The sequence below is a fragment of the Triticum dicoccoides genome, chromosome 5B (assembly GCF_002162155.2).
Source record: "Triticum dicoccoides isolate Atlit2015 ecotype Zavitan chromosome 5B, WEW_v2.0, whole genome shotgun sequence".
Taxonomy (NCBI): domain Eukaryota; kingdom Viridiplantae; phylum Streptophyta; class Magnoliopsida; order Poales; family Poaceae; genus Triticum; species Triticum dicoccoides.
In genome coordinates this window covers 244,639,945-244,660,075 of record NC_041389.1, presented here as the reverse complement: position 1 = coordinate 244,660,075, position 20,131 = coordinate 244,639,945, and positions in this window count along the sequence as shown.

Genomic DNA, 20,131 nt, shown 5'->3' with positions numbered 1-20,131 from the left:
GCCATTGCCATATATTATATGACATCGTTAAACCTTCCGATTGAGGTTCTGGAAAAGAATGATTTTCTTCGGTGTGCTTTCCTTTGGGCTGGTTGTGACAAGGTCACTGGTGGCAAATGCAAGATCAACTGGGTACAGGTCTACAAGTCCAAGGTTCATGGGGGGCTAGGTATCCTAAATCTGAGGAAGTTTGCGTCCGCGCTTCGTATCCGGTGGCTTTGGGCAGAATGGTTGGATCCGGTGAAACCGTGGGTTCGCTTGGGTAACCCTTGCGATGAGAATGATAAAAACATTTTTGTGGCTGCCACCAAGGTGTTACTTGGCAATGGTATTTGTGCTTCCTTCTGGGAGTCTGCTTGGCCAGATGGCATGAGACCCGAAGACATCGCCCCAAAGATTTTTGATCTATCAAAAAGAAGGGGTTGTACGGTTCAGAAGGCTTCGAATAATAACTTCTGGGTCTCTCAAGTCAACACCGATGGGATCACCTCCGCTACACACTTGACCGAGTTCGTCAACCTTTGGGAGAAATTATCTGTGGTGCACCTCAACCCCAACGTGGCTGATTCTATCTCCTGGAAGCTTTCTAATGATGGCTCTTGTTGGGGAACGTTGCATGGGAAACAAAAAATTTCCTACACTCATCAAGATCAATCTAGGAGATGAACATCTACGAGAGGAGAGATTATATCTACATACCCTTGTAGACGCGGTTGATGTAGTTGTACGTCTTCGCGATCCAATCACGATCTGTCCCGCGAACTCCGTTCCAAGTGCCGAACGGATGGCACCTCCGCGTTAAACACACGTACGGCTTGATGACGCCTTCACCTCCTCGATCCAGCGAGCGATGGTGAAGTAGTAGCTCGAGTCCTCCGGCAACACGACGGCGTGGTGGCGGAGAAATCTCGGCAGAGCTTCGCTAAGCACTACAGAGAAGAAGATGGCTACGAGGGAGAGGGAGGGCAGCGCCGTGGCATAGATGGGTACGGCTGCCCTCCCTCTACCCCTCTATATATAGGGGGGAAGGGAGGAGGAGGGGCTCCCTAGGGTTCCCTAGGGGGGTCCGGCGGCCACCAGGGGGAAACCCTAGATGGGTTTTGGTGCGCCTCCCCCCGGGAGCCTTGGCCCCTAAGGCAAAGGGGGTGGCTGCCCTAGGGGAGTGCCCCATCCCTTCTGGTTACGTGGGAAAGGGTGAGGGGGTGCACAACCCCTTAGTGGGCTGGTTTCCCCCCTCCCCTTGGCCCATGGCCCCCCCAACACTCGTCGGGGCCCCCGAAACCCCTTTCGGTGATGCTGGTCATCACCCGGTATCCCCGGAACAATTCCGAACTCCAATACCGTTCGTCCAATATATCAATCTTCACCTCCGGACCATTCCAGAGTTCCTTGTCACATTCGGGATCTCATCTGGAACTCCAAACAACCTTCGGTAACCACCATAAAGACTCAACTATACTTATATCGTCACCAAACGTTAAGTGTGTAGACTCTGCGGGTTCGAGAACTACGCAGACATGACCGAGACATCTCTATGGTCAATAACGAATAGTGGGACCTGGATGCTCATATTGGTTCCTACATATTCTATGAAGATCTTATTGGTCGAACCTTGATGTCAAGGATTTAGCTAATCCCATATGCAGTTCCCTTTGTCTATCGGTATGTTACTTGCCCGAGATTCGATCATCGGTATCTCCATACCTAGTTCAATCTCGTTACCGGCAAGTCTCTTTACTCGTTCCATAATACAAGATCCCGTGGCTAACCCATTAGTCACATTACTTGCAAGCTCATTGTGATGATGTATTACCGAGTGGGCCCTGAGATACCTCTCCGTCATATGGAGTGACAAATCTCAGTCTTGATCCATGCCAACTCAACAGACACCCTCGGAGATACCTGTAGAGCACCTTTATAGTCACCCAGTTACGTTGCGATGTTTGATACACACAAGGTACTCCTACGGTGTCAGTGAGTTGCATGATCTCATAGTTATAGGAACATATACTTGACATGCACAAAATGATAGCAATAAACTTGATACGATCACATGTTATGTTCACAGTTTGAGTCTTGTCCATCACATCATTCTCCCAATGATGTGATCCCGTTATCAAATGACAAATCATGTCCATGGCTAGGAAACCATAGCCATCTTTGATCAACGAGCTTGTCCGATAGAGGCTTACTAGGGACATGTTGTTGTCTATGTATCCACACATGTATTTGAGTTTCCAATCAATACAATTCTAGCATGAATAATAAACTATTATCCTGAACAGGGAAATATGATAATAACTAATTTATTATTGTCTCTAGGGCATATTTCCAATAGCTCTTACTCTGCGTCCTCGGCCTACAAGGTCCAGTTCCCTTGGCTTAGTTGACTCCAACATGCAACAGTTGATGTGGAAGATCTGGGCTCCCCCCAAATGCAATTCTTTGCTTGACTTGTGATCAGTAATAGGATATGGTCAGCCGACAGGCTCCAATGCCGTGGATGGCCTAACCGTGATCGCTGCCCTCTATGCAAGCAAGTTCAAGAAACCGCACTCACCTCCTTTTCCAATGCCACTACACGGTTCGAGTTTGGGAAATGATCAAATCTTGGCTTGGCTTGATTGATGTGAACCCTACAGCTTGGTGGCGGTCCATTCGGTGAAAGCCTGGTGGAACCTCATTGACTCCAACGCATCGCAATCTCGACGGGCGATGATGTCTCTTATTATGCTGATCTCATGGGAAATTTGGAATGAGAGGAATGCACGCATCTTCCGTAACACCGCGGTGTCGGTTGGGGCTCTTGTTGCTAGAATAAAAAATGTTTCAAAGCTTTGGTGCCTTGCAGGGGCCAAATATTTGAGTAATGTAGTGCCGCGAGAGTAACGTTTTGTAATTCGGCCTTTGGCCAAAAACTCTAAACCTTCTTCTTAATCAATGAAAAGAGCAAATCTTTTACCCAGTTAAAAAAAAATCGCCTTTTGATGTTGCAAATTTTAAAAGTAGTTTTTGGTGCACTATTTTAGCGCAACTATTGGAGATGCTCTTATTGCTGGGACAACTTATATTAAACTTAAAACAGTTAGAGCGCACTCCATAAAAATCAACCGCACGAGAAATACACTACACTGGAACATTCTCAAAAAGAAAAAAAAGTACACTGCACTAGAATTCCCAATGCTCACCAGCTCCAGAGCCTGAGGTCCCTTTGCACCGGTCCATGTAAGAAGTTGAAGTCAAGACGCACGGAATCTTTGCCGTGTGCATCCATATGAATACCTCAGACCTTTTCAGTTGTGAAACCGCGTCCTTCCGGCGAGAGCGACGACCCTGTACTGTACATCCCTGTTATTATTACTGTCGCTAGCATTTCAGTAAGAGACGTCCAACCTAAAATTACCTTGTAGTCTGAGGAGACCTGGTCTTAGAGCATCTTCAATAGGCGTGCAACCGTGCAGTGCACTAACACTTTTTTAAGCATCGAAATAGTTTTTTTTTTGCACGCAGCAGGGCGTTGGCTTCAGCGGCCGCTGCAAAATATGACGCGCGCGAGCAGCTCCAGCAGGCCAGGTAAATATACAGCGCTCGCGCACAGCATAAACAACATTTCACACTTAAAATAGAACCAAAACGATCAAACGCATAAAAAATAAACCAATAATAAATAATTCAGTTTATTACAACTCAAACAAATATATTATCTTTCAATACAATAAAAAATTCAACAATACAACATGAAACATACAATATGAAACATACAACATCACTAGTTTTGTCGGCCATTCCATGCCCACCACCCCTCGATTAGATTCTTTTCAAGATCATCATGCGTTTCGGCACGTCGAATGACATGATAGGAGGCAACAAATCGGGCCACCCTCGCAGCCCTCCTCCGCACTCGCACGGGACGTCCCACCAGCTCATACTGAGAATAGTCTAAATCTTGCCTCGCTCATTCTGGATGATCATGTTATGCATGATCACACAAGAGTTCATAATGTACAAAAGTATCTTTTGATCCCAAAATCTAGCCGGCCCTCTCACAATAGTAAATTGGGCTTGCAAAATCCCGAAAGCTCTCTCCACATCTTTCCTAGCCGCCGCCTGAGCATTGTGGAAATCAAGATTTTTCTTACCTTCCGGTTTTTTCAATGGCTTCACAAATGTTTGCCACTTTGGGTAGATGCCATCCGCAAGATAGTAGCCATAGTTGTATGTATGGTCATTTGCTACAAAGTCCACCGGTGTAGTTTCACCATGTGCAATCTTATTTATCATGAGTGGTGACCAATTAAGAACGTTGGTGTCATTCAAAGATCCATGCATTCCAAAAAAGCATGCCAAATCCAATTCTCTTGATCGGCCACCGCTTTAAGGATTATAGTGGAACCCTTTTTCTGGTTGTGGAATTGTCCATGCCATGCCTTAGGACAGTTCTTCCAACTCCAATTGAGCCAAGCATACCTGGGAACCCGCGAGCTTTGTTCATCTCCAAAAGCCTTGCGGTGTCTTCAGCATTGGGAGCTCTCAAATACTCGGGACCAAACACTTGCACAATTCCAACTGCGAAGCGCTTGGCACACATGATGGCTTGACTCTCACCCATGGCCAAGTGGTCATCAACTAGATTGGACGGAATACCGTATGCCAACATACGCAAAGCGGCTGTCACCTTTTGAAACGTGCTATGCCCGAGTTCTCCGACGGTATTCCTCCGTTGTTGAAAAATCCGATCATGGCTCCCCGGTTTCTCTGTAATGCGTTTGAACAACTCGATGCTCATCCTAAAACGGCGCTGAAAGTACGACTTGGGGTATGTGGGATTCTCCACAAAATAGCGTCTCATCAATCTGTTGTCAGCATCGATCTTATCCCTCCAAATTTTCTGATGACCGGTAACCTAACCATCGTGCTTAGGCTTTTTATTGACGTGCATAGCTAGGATCATTGCGAGGTCCTCCTCTTGAATATCAAATTCTTCGTCGGAAGAATTATGGGACGAACTCATCTACAATACTGAATTTAAACTAGTCTACAAAAGTACAAACTACATGCACCAAATTCATCTACTAAATATAAAGTTGAAGCAGTACATACCTTGCAAGCATTTTGTCAAATACCTTGTGGGCGTTGAGCTGCAGTGGGCCGCCGGGCACTGTTTGTCAGAGAAATGGCGTGCTTGAGGGGCGGCGGCGACGAGAGGAGGTGGAGGAAGCAGTGGCAACGCGCGGGGATAGGCGGGGGAAGCGCCGACGGGTCGCCGGAGCAAATGGGGAAGGTGCAGGCGGCGCCGCCAGCGACTGGATCTGGCGGTTGATGAAGTCGCGTGCAAGTCGTTGCTGTCCAGCGCGCGGGAGCGGGCGCACGAAATAAGTGGGGCGCGATGCCATTTTCCTTCGCGCGCTAAACCCATTATACCGCGTGTGTGTTTTTTTCGCGGTTGCTGGAGCGTCCATTTCGGCTCCGCGCGCGCAAAAAACCGTTTTTTCTAGCGCGCTGCTCAGATTGCGTGCCTGTTGAAGATACTCTTATGCTGGACCGAACGCGGACGATTCAGCTACTGAATTGTAGGTCTGCGAGACACTGAACCTTTTCCTTTTGTTGTTTCGGTGAAGTTCTTTTGGGGAGAAAAGCTTCCGATCGGACATCTGGAGGGATCAACCTAGTTTAGTCTGACCGGCTCTGGGTTATACCATCCTATAACAATATCTAGTCATAAGCCAAAAGACAAAGCCAAGATCGCATAAATATGTTCTTATTTAGCTTACAAGGTAAGCACAAAAGCTAAAATTACGATAATGTTATTATGCTGAGTTCGCTGGCGCAAAATGACAAATCAAATGTTTTTTTATCACAATTTATATTGTTAGGAGGATGGTAATTTCTTTGAGCAAACACATCAAATTATGGTAGGTAACTGAATCAAGACGAATTTGCCATGCTTGCTAACTAAATTTACCATCCTCAATCAACACAAATTGCTATCAAATTGTTTGCATTTTCTCATTCTCCCTAGTGAGTGTTCGCTGGTTGAGCTGGTCCAAATTAAGACTAACCAAACACTGTAAAAAATCAGCTACAGAATCATCACAAAACCAGCTAGTAGCATTTGTCTTCTACACACGTGGACTTATGTTCGCCTGCTTAAATTATTGTAATAATTATTTTAAAATTAAATTAGAGTTTTCAACATCTTGCAAGTTATTCACAAGACTATATACCATAGCAATATGTAATGTAAGGTTGGATAGCCTATGGCTTCTCCGGAAAAAGCAATAGTCTATGAACTTTGAGTGCAACCACTAGACAGAGCAAATTACAAAAACCATCAAGTTCTAAGTTCAATTCCAAGTTCACCGCCACACTCCTCGGGCGCTATATAAATCTACTAGTTTTCTTACTAATTTTCTCAATAAACACTTATGAATCCAATTTCTGGCAGGAAGGTTCCGCTTGTAAGTGCTCACATGGCAAAATAGTCAAAACCGTTTGTTGATTGTCAGCATCATCCCTCCCACGCCCGCTCCTCTTCCCCTCTTTCTCCAGTAACTGCCACAACCACTGGGAGACGACGCCAGGCTGCACTGAAGGGAAAGGACAACCACCATGTTAGAGTAGGTCGACATTGTGATGCCACTAAAGGCCACGCCAGAGATCACCGTTCGGTTGCTCGCCTGGAGGTTGAATTGTGCCAAAGGACTCTGATGGGCCACACGGCTGACTTGACTGTCGTTTGGTTCTGCTGCTGGCCACTGCTAATGATGGAAATTTTACCCATGGGTACGGGTACCCGCGGATACCGTGCCCACATGGGAAGGGTTTGGGCACAATTTTATACCCACGAGTAGTACCCATATCCTACCCGTTAAGTCATGAGTAGGGCACATGTATAGCCTCTTACCCATAGATATACCCATACCCTACCAACTTATACTGACATGTGAACCTTACCCATGCTTCACAAGTGTAACTATGTTAAAGTTGTGTTGTGAGCTTGTGAACCTATGTTAAAGTTGTCACCAATTGTCAATATGAATTGAGATAATTGTCATGTACTCATCTATCTATTATTGAGTTGAGACCACTGTACTTTTGTCAAATCTGCTACAGATGAATGTAAAATTGTGAATAACTTGTCTACTGTTTTGTAAGGACCGAAAGTATATCGACCAGAGGGGGGGGGTGTGAATGGGAGATTCAAATTTTCTTTCGAAAGTATTGAAACTTATCCCAATCGCAGCAGCGGAATAGAGTAGCGAAGGAAATGAACTAAATCGATCTTCTTCGTCATAAGCATATTCCTCGACGAAGGATGTAATGACAGTACGAACACGGGAAATGACAGGTTTAACTACAATGAGAGTAATGCAGCATGCAAACAAATACAGTAGAACAAGAAACAACACGGAGCGCCCAGAGAAATAATACTATGGAATTATTTCACAGGTAAAAAGAGAAATATGAAGGACACGAGTGAATACAAGTGATGAGAATGAAATAGGATGAATACAATGATATACAAATTAGACAATAGAATGAAATGATCAGATAAACTATCGACACATAGCATGAATAAAAACTGCTGAGAGAATTGCAGTGAAGTAGAATGAACTAGTGGATCTCGATGGCGACAAACAGATTTGGTAGAACAGTTCACCCTTCTGCCAAAGGGCTACATCTGGTTGGAGGGGCTGTGACTTGACACGGAAGATAAACTCTCTTCATCCTATTCTCCTTCAACACAGAGCTGGTCAGACTTAGGTTGATTTCACTCGTGGTAGATCCTTGTCGGCGATCTCCAAACCTTCGGTCGACCTTCGTGAACCACAAACACTCTTGGCTGCTGAAGATCTAGCTCGGCGAAGACAACGACTCTTCAACACTCAAGCTGAAACCTATCCGTCTAGAGAGTGTGCAGTTCTCAAGAGTAATATGTACAAGAACTCTCACTCATAACTACTGTGATGCTAAACCACTGTTTAAGTTTGGGCTCTTGATTTATCTCTCGGTGGATCTTAAACTCAAATCACTCGAAGAGGGGTTGCTCAAATCAATGTTCTCAGAAATCTCAAGCAGAGCAGCCAACGGACAATGTTGGAGCGGGGTGGCTATTTATAGCCGCGGTGTTCCCTGATGGGAAATGACCAAATTAGACATCAGGATCAGCCAATGGCCGAATAACACGAGTCCAACGGTCGGATTTGAGCACAACGGTAGCATTGCTTGCTGAGCAAGTAATGCTAACTCCTCGGTCTGAGACGAATCTCTCGAAGCGAAGAAGATCACAGTCTCTTGCTGACAAGTATTTGCTTGGAGCACAAAGAGATTTCTCTAGCAACTTTCATAGGTTTTGGCTAAGCATCACAACAGATCTAAGCATCAAGAACCTATACCCCTCTTAATAGTACGGAGGTCCTATGACTCAAAAGAATGAAAGAAGAACAACAAAATGAATTACGTCTTCACTTTGTCTTCGACTTCCATCGCTATAGTCAATTTCTTCGGACGACAATACCAAATCAAAAGCTTTGGTTCAGCAATAAACTTTTGAGGGGTTGAGTTCTTCACATCAATCCTCTCGACTACATGACTTCAACAAATATAGCTCGTTCTTCTCTGCAACGCGGATATACTTCGGTGAAGTTCCTCGAACTCAGCACCGGAGACATCAGTCTCTTCGGTTGTGTATGGACTTTTTCTCTCTGTATGCACTAGCAAACAAATCAGTCCATGCCTGTTTCTGTCAATAAGCTCCAAAACACAAGGTAGGCAGATATTGCACCAACAATCTCCCACTTTTGGATGATTGTTGACAAAACAGATCACATAGAAGGATAGATAAATAATGGAATATAATGCAAATAATAATGATAGACGAGAGATAATTACGGAGATAAATTATTCTCCCCCTTAAGATATGCTTCAGATCATGAAGAACTGGAGGGAGACGAGATTATTCTTCATATAAGTGACATTGATTTATGATTCAATACTTGAATTCTTTCAATGCACTCGACGGTGTCTAAGGTGATTCCTGTCACAAAATCTTCGAAGAGGGATTAGATTTAAGATATGCTTAGAGAGATTTGTGATGAAGGATATAACATGAAGGTTTTCTTAGAACACAATTTGAATCCACATGAGATGTAGTTTTCCTGCATGTTAGATATTCAATGCGATCAGAGCAAGAAAAAGAATAATAAGGTGTTGCTCTGAGTGGATATGCTTCGGACGTGGTTTCCCTGTGATACAGAAGATAATTAGAGAAATAATGTGAGGGGAAAACACTTTTTCAGTGAATCATATGGCCTTCACAACATAAAGCATAAAAGTTTAGACTGCATTCTCTTCCTGCAAGGTTAGATAATGAAGGATAACAATCAACACATATCCAACCACAACATGAAGGAAATATGCCCTAGAGGCAATAATAAAGTTATTTTTATTTCCTCATATCATGATAAATGTTTATTATTCATGCTAGAATTGTATTAACTAGAAACATAATACATGTGTGAATACATAGACAAACATAGTGTCACTAGTATGCCTCTACTTGGCTAGCTCATTGATCAAAGATGGTTGAGTTTCCTAACCATGGATATGAGTTATCATTTGATCAGTGGGATCACATCATTAGAAGAATGATGTGATTGACTTGACCCATTTCGTTAGCTTAGCACTTGATCGTTTAGTATGTTGCTATTGCTTTCTTCATGACTTATACATGTTCCTATGACTATGAGATTATGTAACTCCCGCTTACCGGAGGAACACTTTGTGTGCTACCAAACGTCACGACATAACTGGGTGATTATAAAGGTGCTCTACAGGTGTCTCCGAAGGTACTTGTTGAGTTGACGTATTTCGAGATTAGGATTTGTCACTCCGATTGTCGAAGAGGTATCTCTGGGCCCTCTCGGTAATGCACATCACTATAAGCCTTGCAAGCAATGTAGCCAATGAGTTAGTTATGGGATGATGCATTACGTAACGAGTAAAGAGACTTGCCGGTAACGAGATTGAACTAGGTATTGAGATACCGACGATCGAATCTCGGGTAAGTAACATACCGATGACAAAGGGAACAACGTATGTTGTTATGCGGTTTGACCGATAAAGATCTTCGTAGAATATGAGGGAGCCAATATGAGCATCTAGGTTCCGCTATTGGTTATTGACCGGAGACGTGTATCGGTCATGTCTACATAGTTCTCGAACCCGTAGGGTCCGCATGCTTAAAGTTCGATGACGGTTATATTATGAGTTTGTGTGTATTGATGTACCGAAGGTAGTTCGGAGTCCCGGATGTGATCACGGACATGAATAGGAGTCTGGAAATGGTCGAGACATAAAGATTGATATATTGGACGACTATATTTGGACACTGGAATGGTTCCGGGTGAGATCGGGAGGTTATAGAAACCCCCCGGGAGGTATATGGGCCTTAATGGGCTTTAGTGGAAAGGAGGGGAAAGGAGCAAGGGAGGGGGCGCCCCCCCAAGCCCAATCTGAATTGGGAGGGGGGCCGGGCCCCCCTTTCCTTCCTCCCTCCTTCCTCTTCCTTCCTTCTCCCTCTCCAAATAGGAATAGGAGGAGTCCTACTCCCGGTGAGAGTAGGACTCCCCCCTTGGGCGTGCCTCCTCCTCCTGGCCGGCCCTCTCCTCCCCTCCTTTATATATGGAGGAGGGGGGCACCCCATAGAGACAATAATTGATCCCTTGGATCTCTTAGCCGTGTGCGGTGCCCCCCTCCACCATAATCCACCTCGATAATATCATAGCGGTGCTTAGGCGAAGCCCTGGGCCAATAGAACATGATCATCGTCACCACACCGTCGTGCTGACGGAACTCTCCCTCAAAGCTCGGCTGGATCGGAGTTTGAGGGACGTCATCGAGTTGAACATGTGCAGAACTCGGTGGTGCCGTGCGTTCGGTACTTGATCGGTCGGATCGTGAAGACGCACGACTACATCAACCGCGTTGTGCTAACGCTTTTGCTTTCGGTCTGCGAGGGTACGTGGACACACTCTCCCCTCTCATTGCTATGCATCACCATGATCTTGCGTGTGCGCAGGAATTTTTTTGAAATTACTACGTTCCCCAACAGTGGCATCCGAGCCTAGTTTTATGCGTAGATGTTATATGCACGAGTAGAGCACAAGTGAGTTGTGGGCGATACAAGTCATACTGCTTACCAGCATGTCACACTTTGGTTCGGCGGTATTGTTGGATGAAGCGGCCCGGACCGACATTACGCGTACGCTTACGCAAGACTGGTTCTACCGACGTGCTTTGCACACAGGTGGCTGGCGGGTGTCAGTTTCTCCAACTTTAGTTGAACCGAGTGTGGATACGCCCGGTCCTTGAGAAGGTTAAAACAACACTAACTTGATGAACTATCATTGCGGTTTTGATGCGTAGGTAAGAACGGTTCTTGCTCAGCCCGTAGCAGCCACATAAAACTTGCAACAACAAAGTAGAGGACGTCTAACTTGTTTTTGCAGGGCATGTTGTGATGTGATATGGTCAAGGCATGATGCTATATTTTATTGTATGAGATGATCATGTTTTGTAACCGAGTTATCGGCAACTGCCAGGAGCCATATGGTTGTCACTTTATTGTATGCAATGCAATCGCCCTGTAATTGCTTTACTTTATCACTAAGCGGTAGCGATAGTCATAGAAGCAATAGTTGGCGAGACAACAACGATGCTACAATGGAGATCAAGGTGTCGCGCCGGTGACGATGGTGATCATGTCGGTGCTTCGGAGATGGAGATCACAAGCACAAGATGATGATGGCCATATCATATCACTTATATTGATTGCATGTGATGTTTATCTTTTATGCATCTTATCTTGCTTTGATTGACGGTAGCATTATAAGATGATCTCTCACTAAATTTCAAGATAAAAGTGTTCTCCCTAAGTATGCACCATTGCCAAAGTTCGTCGTGCCCAGACACCACGTGATGATCGGGTGTGATAAGCTCTACGTCCATCTACAACGGGTGCAAGCCAGTTTTGCGCACGCAAAATACTCAAGTTAAACTTGACGAGCCTAGCATATGCAGATATGGCCTCAGAACACTGAGACCGAAAGGTCGAGCGTGAATCATATAGTAGATATGATCAACATAGTGATGTTCACCATTGAAAACTACTCCATTTCACGTGATGATCGGTTATGGTTTAGTTGATTTGGATCATTGATCACTTAGATGATTAGAGGGATGTCTATCTAAGTGGGAGTTCTTAAGTAATATGATTAATTGAACTTAAATTTATCATGAATTTAGTACCCTGATAGTATTTTGCTTGTCTATGTTTGCTGTAGATAGATGACCCGTGCTATTGTTCCATTGAATTTTAATGTGTTCCTTGAGATAGCAAAGTTGAAATATGATGGCAGCAATTACATGGACTGGGTCCGTAACTTGAGGATTATCCTCATTGTTGCACAAAAGAATTACGTCCTGGAAGCACTACTGGGTGCCAGGTCTGCTACAGATGCAACTGACGATGTTAAGAACGTCTGGCAAATCAAAGCTAATGACTACTCGATAGTTCAGTGTGCCATGCTTTACGGCTTAGAACTGGGACTTCAACGATGTTTTGAACGTCATGGAGCATATGAGATGTTCCAGGAGTTGAAGTTAATATTTCAAGGAAATGCCCGGATTGAGATATATGAAGTCTCCAATAAGTTCTATAGCTGCAAGATGGAGGAGAATAGTTTTGTCAGTGAACATATACTCAAAATGTCTGGGTATTGCAATCACTTGATTCAACTGGGAGTTAATCTTCCTGATGATAGTGTCATTGACAGAATTCTTCAATCACTGTCACCAAGCTACAAGAGCTTCGTGATGAACTATAATATGTAAGGGATGAACAAGACAATTCCCGAGCTCTTCGCAATGCTAAAAGCTGCGGAGGTAGAAATCAAGAAGGAGCATCAAGTGTTCATGGTCAAAAAGACCACCAGTTTCAAGAAAAAGGATAAAGGGAAGAAGAAGGGGAAATTCAAAAAGAATGGCAAACAAGTTGCTGCTCAAGAGAAGAAACCCAAATCTGGACCTAAGCCTGAGACTGAGTGCTTCTACTGCAAGCAGACTGGTCACTAGAAGCGGAACTGCCCCAAGTATTTGGTGGATAAGAAGGATGGCAAGGTGAACAAAGGTATATGTGATATACATGTTATTGATGTGTACCTTACCAGAGCTCGCAGTAGCACCTGGGTATTTGATACTGGTTCTGTTGCTAATGCAACTCGAAACAGGGACTACGGATTAAGCGAAGACTGGCTAAGGACGAGGTGATGATGCACGTGGGAAATGGTTCCAAAGTCGATGTGATCGCCTTCGGCACGCTACCTCTACATCTACCTTCGGGATTAGTTTTAGACCTAAATAATTGTTATTTGGTGCCAGCGTTGAGCATGAACATTATATGTGGATCTTGTTTGATGCGAGACGATTATTCATTTAAATCTGAGAATAATGGTTGTTCTATTTATATGAGTAATATCTTTTATGGTCATGCACCCTTGAAGAGTGGTCTATTTTTGATGAATCTCGATACTAGTGATACACATATTCATAATGTTGAAGCCAAAAGAAACAGAGTTGATAATGATAGTGCAACTTATTTGTGGCACTGTCGTTTGGGTCATATTGGTGTAAAGTGCATGAAGAAACTCCATACTGACGGACTTTTGGAGTCACTTGATTATGAATCACTTGGTACTTGCGAACCATGCCTCATGGGCAAGATGACTAAAAAGCCGTTCTCTGGAACTATGGAGCGAGCAACTGATTTGTTGGAGATCATACATACTGATGTATGTGGTCCGATGAATGTTGAGGCTTGCGACGGGTATCGTTATTTTCTCACCTTCACAGATTATTTAAGCAGATATGGGTATATCTACTTAATGAAACATAAGTCTGAAACATTTGAAAAGTTCAAAGAATTTTAGAGTGAAGTTGAAAATCATCGTAACAAGAAAATAAAGTTTCTACGATCTGATCATGAAGGAGAATATTTGAGTTACGAGTTTGGTCTACATTTGAAACAACGCGGAATAGTTTCGCAACTCACGCCACCCGGAACACCACAACGTAATGGTGTGTCCGAACGTCGTAATGGTACTTTACTAGATATGGTGCGATCTATGATGTCTCTTACTGATTTACCGCTATCATTTTGGGGTTATGCTTTAGAGACGGCTGCATTCACGTTAAATAGGACACCATCAAAATCCGTTGAGACGACACCTTATGAACTGTGGTTTGGCAAGAAACCAAAGTTGTCGTTTCTTAAAGTTTGGGGCTGCGATGCTTATGTGAAGAAACTTCAACCTGATAAACTCGAACCCAAATCGGAGAAATGTGTCTTCACAGGATACCCAAAGGAAACTGTTGGGTACACCTTCTATCACAGTTCCTAAGGCAAGACATTCGTTGCCAAGAATGGATTCTTTCTAGAGAAGGAGTTTCTCTCGAAAGAAGTGAGTGGGAGGAAAGTAGAACTTGATGAGGTAACTATACCTGCTCCCTTATTGGAAAATAGTTCATCACAGAAACCGGTTCCTGTGACGACTACACCAATTAGTGAGGAAGCTAATGATATTGATCATGAAACTTCAGATCAAGTTACTACCGAACCTCGTAGGTCAACCAGAGTAAGATCCGCACCAGAATGGTACGGTAATCCTATTCTGGAGGTCATATTACTTGACCATGGCGAACCTATGAACTATGAGGAAGCGATGATGAGCCCAGATTCCGCAAAATGGCTCGAGGCCATGAAATCTGAGATGGGATCCATGTATGAGAACAAAGTATGGACTTTGGTTGACTTGCCCGATGATCGGCAAGACATAGAGAATAAATGGATCTTCAAGAAGAAGACTGACGCCGATGGTAATGTTACTATCTACAAAGCTCGACTTGTTGCGAAAGGTTTTCGACAAGTTCAAGGAGTTGACTACGATGAGACTTTCTCACCCATAGCGATGCTTAAGTCTGTCCGAATCATGTTAGCAATTGCCGCATTTTATGATTATGAAATTTGGCAAATGGATGTCAAAACTGCATTCCTGAATGGATTTCTGGAAGAAGAGTTGTATATGATGCAACCAGAAGGTTTTGTCGATCCAAAAGGTGCTAACAAAGTGTGCAAGCTCCAGCGATCCATTTATGGACTGGTGCAAGCCTCTCGGAGTTGGAATAAACGCTTTGATAGTGTGATCAAAGCATATGGTTTTATACAGACTTTTGGAGAAGCCTGTATTTACAATAAAGTGAGTGGGAGCTCTGTAGCATTTCTAATATTATATGTGGATGACATATTGTTGATTGGAAATGATATAGAATTTCTGGATAGCATAAAAGGATACTTGAATAAAAGTTTTTCAATGAAAGACCTCAGTGAAGCTGCTTATATATTGGGCATCAAGATCTATAGAGATAGATCAAGACGCTTAATTGGACTTTCACAAAGTACATACCTTGATAAAGTTTTGAAAAAGTTCAAAATGGATCAAGCAAAGAAAGGGTTCTTGCTTGTAATACAAGGTGTGAAATTGAGTCAGACTCAATGCCCGACCACTGCAGAAGATAGAGAGAAAATGAAAGATGTTCCCTATGCTTCAGCCATAGGCTCTATCATGTATGCAATGCTGTGTACCAGAACTGATGTGTGCCTTGCTATTAGTTTAGCAGGGAGGTACCAAAGTAATCCAGGAGTGGATCACTGGATAGCGGTCAAGTACATCCTGAAATACCTGAAAAGGACTAAGGATATGTTTCTCGTTTATGGAGGTGACAAGAGATAGTCATAAATGGTTACGTCGATGCAAGATTTGACACTGATCCGGACGATTCTAAATCGCAAACTGGATACATGTTTATATTGAACGGTGGAGCTGTCAGTTGGTGCAGTTATAAACAAAGCATCATGGCGGGTTCTACATGTGAAGCGGAGTACATAGCTGCTTCAGAAGCAGCAAATGAAGGAGTCTGGATGAAGGAGTTCATATCCGATCTAGGTGTCATACCTAGTGCATCGGGTCCAATGAAAATCTTCTGTGACAATACTGGTGCAATTCCCTTGGCAAAGGAATCCAGATTTCACAAGAGAACCAAGCACATCAAGAGACGCTTCAATTCCATCCGGGACCAAGTCTAGGTGGGAGACATAGAGATTTGAAAGATACATACAGATCTGAATGTTGCAGACCCATTGACTAAGCCTCTTCCACGAGAAAAACATGATTAACACCAAGGCTCCATGGTTGTTAGAATCATTACGGTGTAATCTAGATTATTGACTCTAGTGCAAGTGGGAGACTGAAGGAAATATGCCCTAGAGGCAATAATAAAGTTATTATTATTTCCTCATATCATGATAAATGTTTATTATTCATGCTAGAATTGTATTAACCGGAAACATAATACATGTATGAATACATAGACAAACAAAGTGTCACTAGTATGCCTCTACTTGATTAGCTCATTGATCAAAGATGGTTGAGTTTCCTAACCATGGATATGAGTTATCATTTGATCAGTGGGATCACATCATTAGAAGAATGATGTGATTGACTTGACCCATTTCGTTAGCTTAGCACTTGATCGTTTAGTATGTTGCTATTGCTTTCTTCATGACTTATACATGTTCCTATGACTATGAGATTATGTAACTCCCGCTTACCGGAGGAACACTTACCAAATGTCACAACATAACTGGGTGATTATAAAGGTGCTCTATAGGTGTCTCTGAAGGTACTTGTTGAGTTGACGTATTTTGAGATTAGGTTTTGTCACTCCGATTGTCGGAGAGGTATCTCTGGGCCCTCTTGGTAATGCACATCACTATAAGCCTTGCAAGCAATGTATCTAATGAGTTAGTTATGGGGTGATGCATTACGTAACGAGTAAAGAGACTTGCCGGTAACGATATTGAACTAGGTATTGAGATACCGACGATCGAATCTCGGGCAAGTAACATACCGATGACAAAGGGAACAACGTATGTTGTTATGCGGGTTTGACCGATAGAGATCTTCATAGAATGTGTGGGAGCCAATATGAGCATCCAGGTTCCACTATTGGTTATTGACCAGAGACATGTCTCAGTCATGTCTACATAGTTCTCGAACCCATAGGGTTTGCACGCTTAAAGTTTGATGACGGTTATATTATGAGTTTATGTGTTTTGCTGTACCGAAGGTAGTTCGGAGTCCCGGATGTGATCACGGACATGACGAGGAGTCTCGAAATGGTCGAGACATAAAGATCGATATATTGGACGACTATATTTGGACATCGGAATGGTTTCGGGTGAGATGGGGATAATACCGGAGCACCGGGAGGTTATCAAAACCCCCCGGGAGGTATATGGGCCTTAATGGGATTTAGTGGAAAGGAGGGGAAAGGAGCAAGGGAGGGGGTTCCCCCCCCCCAAGCCCAATCCGAATTGGGAGGGGGGCTACCCCCCTTTCCTTCCTCCCTCCTTCCTCTTCCTTCCCTCTCCCTCTCCAAATAGGAAAAGGAGGAGTCCTACTCCCGGTGAGAGTAGGACTCCCCCCTTGGGCGCGCCTCCTCCTCCTGGACGGCCCTCTCCTCTCCTCCTTTATATACGGAGGAGGGGGGCACCCCATAGAGACAACAATTGATCCCTTGGATCTCTTAGCCGTGTGCGGTGCCCCCTCCACCATAATCCACCTCGATAATATCGTAGCGGTGCTTAGGCGAAGCCCTGCATCGGTAGAACATCATCATCGCCACCATGCCGTCGTGCTGACGGAACTCTCCTTCAAAGCTCGGCGGATCGGAGTTCGATGGACGCCATCGAGTTGAACATGTGCAGAACTCGGAGGTGCCGTGCGTTCGGTACTTGATCGGTCGGATCATGAAGACGTACGACTACATCAACCGCATTGTGCTAACGCTTCCGCTTTCGGTCTATGAGGGTACATGGACACACTCTCCCCTCTTGTTGCTATGCATCACCATGATCTTGCGTGTGCGTAGGAATTTTTTTGAAATTACTACGTTCCCCAACACAATAGTTATAAGTCATTTAGTTCTCGAAGTACTTCTCCCCCTTAGTATCATCACATGATGATTTTCTATTCTTCCTCGAGGAGCTATTTTCCCCTATAAGATAGATAATTATCGTGGGTAAACATTCAAGGGGAAAGCACATTCGATGGTACCTGCAAACAGATAGTACGAAGCAAATAGCATTGCAGGAGGGGGGTTACTAAAGTTACATGACGACTGAGTATTTCAACACCACAGGCGGTGCGATAAGTTCATGAAGGAAATTGTTCGAGGGAAAACCAAAATGCAAATGAAAACACCCTTCAAGAACTCCGATAAACTAGCACTCAATGTAATTCTCCCCCTTTTTGTCAACAAGTGTCAAAAAGGAATGAGAAAACATACGAGGAACTACTCCGAAGGAGAATCCTCAGAATCAGAATTAAAACCACTCGATGAATCAGTATCTCAAGAGTGAGGAATGGTCGAGGCAGAAGTAGGAGTGGCAACCTGAGCGCGTGATTACTTTGAGCGATGAACATCTGGCTTGAAGATAAGAGTACCGGTTGTATCTGCAATTTCATCATGATGGCCGACAAACAATAGATCCATTGAAGCGGAACATTATGGGAGCACTAAAGTTTGTCTTGGGATGCGAGGAACAACAAGTGAGTCCAGATAGTTATAGTCCTTCATGATGCCCTTTTTGGCTAAATCCTTTCGAGAGTAACACTTCCTTACCAGAGTCCATGAGCGCTTGTTTGCTTCCTTCTCATGCAGAGGAATTTGGTGAGTGTGATTATGAAGCAAATTGAGCTCAGTCATTAATTCCAGCTTTTCCTTTCTATCCAACTTACTATGGCTTTTCCAGTGTCTGTTGAGTGCGAATGCAGATCTCATAAAGAGATGGATTTTCGTCATAAGGGATTACAACACTAGCATTCTTAACCTTTGGTGCATTTCAGATGCACATGCATTGGCAGCAGTATCAACATGTTCCTTCCATTTTCCAATATCCTTCACAATGTGCAGAGTGTCATGAACTGGTGGCAAAAATACCTTCAGAATGGAAGTCCAGAAGAATTTCTCATTGGTGAGTTGCTCAATCGCAAACATGATCCATGGAGCATAGGGCTTCAAAGATGAGGGTTGTCAGCTGCACATGCGAGGTTTTGAATGAAAAGGTCAGGAATATCAAACTTGATTCCTTGAGACATGGCCAGAAGTGCATTTACCACGATGCCTTTGATGGAATTAGGCTTTTTTGTTGGCATGAGAGTATTGCACAGAATGTGAAATACCACCTTGTTGTCATAGGCCAACTTCTTCGGATCAATATCAATGCATTCGTCACCAACCATGGTGGGATCCATCAGCATGTGGAGTTGCGCTTCAGATACTTCCCACAAATGCAGCATGTGCTCTCTATCCTTCTCAAACTCACGTCGAGGAATATTTATCAATGCCAAAAACTGATCTGTTGAACATTTAATCCTTTCTCTGCCTGTCATCCATTCAAGAGTCCAGGATGAGGTGTTGCCAAGATATCCTGAGATATATAGCATGGCATAGAGCTGAAGGATAACCTCTTTGTTCCAGCCATGATTGAAGCGCATGAATCCCTTTAGGAGAGAATGTTCAATATGTTCAATTGCATGATGGAAGCAGGGCATTCCTTCGAGCTCAGCGAAGTTCAATATCTTATGATTGAAAATTATATCCTTGCCGAACAGAACCCGAGCATAATAAACGGCTTGTTCCTCAGTCCAAAACCTCAGTGACAGTGAAGTTCTTTCTCCTTCATAACGGCTGACCCCAAAGAATGCAAGCTTCGCGAGATGAAGTTGTTCATTAAATGCAAGGCCATTGGGGCCGTACTCAGCTGGAAACAGTGGAAATGATTCCTGGGGATTTTTCAGATTTTCTTCATCACTAATTTCCATCAGCTAAACATCATCAGAAGCTGGCATATTTTCATCGATTGGCTTTAGTGGATAAAGAGGCATTTGAGCTTTCTCTGGAGCTGATGGCATGGGAGCACTAATCTATCCTTCAATTTCCTTCACTAGAA